The sequence below is a fragment of the Cyprinodon variegatus genome, unplaced genomic scaffold (genome assembly GCF_000732505.1).
Source record: "Cyprinodon variegatus isolate N-32 unplaced genomic scaffold, C_variegatus-1.0 Scaffold222, whole genome shotgun sequence".
NCBI classification, from domain to species: Eukaryota; Metazoa; Chordata; class Actinopteri; order Cyprinodontiformes; family Cyprinodontidae; genus Cyprinodon; species Cyprinodon variegatus.
Window position 1 is genome coordinate 195,350 of NW_015150675.1, and position 1,727 is coordinate 197,076.

The window sequence follows — 1,727 nt, forward strand, 5'->3', positions numbered from 1 at the left end:
GGTATCGGTGCAACACTAATATTTATCAAAGCAACATCTGACCCAACTTATTTCACTGTGCATGCGAACAGTTGGCAAACAACGGTTGATGCAATGATGCAAAAGAGGCAAACAAGTGTGAAACTTACATCATGGTGCAAAAAAGAAAGGTCCAAGTGTTTAAAAGCACAAGAAGAAGTTTTATTCTAAGAGGGAGACAATTGTACTTGTGCTGTGTCTGTTAGAGTACACTAAAGCACAGCTAAAGCTCAGGACGCATTCTAATGTCTTTGCAAAGCTGATGGACACATGAGTTAATGTCCTTGCTAATAGTGCTACTGGTGTTAGCAATGCTTTAAGCCGGGCGTACACTGTATGATTTTTGGGGCGATTTTCCAGTCGTGCGAGAATCTTTCAGCCTGATCGTGCGTCGTGAGTCGTGTAGTGTACAGGGGGTAACGAGCAACTAACAGCGACATTGATATTGTCCCCCCCCCCACCCCCACAAAAAAAAAAATGTATGCAAGCTTTAAAACTGCTATCACGGTGCACTGAAGAGTATTGTTTACATTTTCAAAGTAAGTTTTGCAAGTTTTCATTCTTGGGCTTTTAAACAGGCTTGCATTAGGGCTCATAGAAAAGCAAATATGTTACACACCCTATTGAGAGACCCTAAGGACCAGCACCAAATACCCTATATTATCATCCTATGACCCCTTTAAAAAACATAGCCCGTTACAGTGGCCTAGGATGCAGCTACTTTTAATGCTATAAAATGCCGATGAATTTGATTGACTCTTTGGTTATTAGAACTTTAATAAAACTTTATTTATCAAAAATAAAATGTTTATTAATTGATGTTTTACATGATAATAAATGCATTTCTTAAGAGGACTAAAAACTTGAGAATTTAAACTGTGTCTGTGTTTATAGGGGTAAAAGTGATTCAAGACACCCAATTGCAGGATATTTGTTGACATAGATATAATTTTTGTCCCAGATTATAATTAGTAATATAATTAATTATTTTAGCTATGCAAATGATTCACAGCTTTATTATGATCAGGTCACACTGAACCTATCCAAACACTGAACAGATATCTAGAACAAGTCAAAGTGTGGATGTTCCAAAAGATTAGGTTTTAAAATTTAACAGGGTGGTTTTAGATAATACCACACAATAAAAAACAGACTGCAGCCAATGTTTCCTGGTAAAAATGACCAGAATGCCATTTAAATGAATTCTATATAACGTGGTTAAGAGTGATGAATTAAAAAATGATCCAGTTTTAGTGCTGTTGATAGGTGAGACATTAGAACCTAAGACATGCTTCATTAGACCATAATTGCTTGTAACCAACGTGGTATAAATCTTTTTTTCCTGATATAAGTAGCACGTCGTAGTAACTCTGACGTCATTTTGGGTCAGTATCATTGAATCTGCGGGGCTCTCCCTAATCACCTTGGCTTTCTCATCTCAGTCTGTGAGAATAATCAGTTTATGCTGAAAATCCTTCTGCTTTACAACTCCTCAACCAATCTAAGCTCTCCTACTTCTTCCTTGCACTAAAAACAGAAAGCAGTCCTCTCCTGCAGCAGAGTGTGTGCACTAGTGAAAAAATACTTGTCCTCAGCAACCTCTAACAGATTCTCTGCTATACAGACAGAATTTTTGCAGCTCCTTTTCCCATTTCCTTACACCAGCACCACTACCTCAAATATACAGGTGCTGGTCATAAAATTAGAAT

General features: G+C 37.4%; 1 protein-coding gene across 1 annotated transcript in view; it reads left to right on the forward strand.

Annotated features, from left to right (window-relative positions):
- LOC107088562 (neuroendocrine convertase 2-like) overlaps nt 1-1,727 on the forward strand; it is a 319,033-nt gene that overhangs the window by 56,657 nt on the left and 260,649 nt on the right. The window lies entirely within an intron of this gene.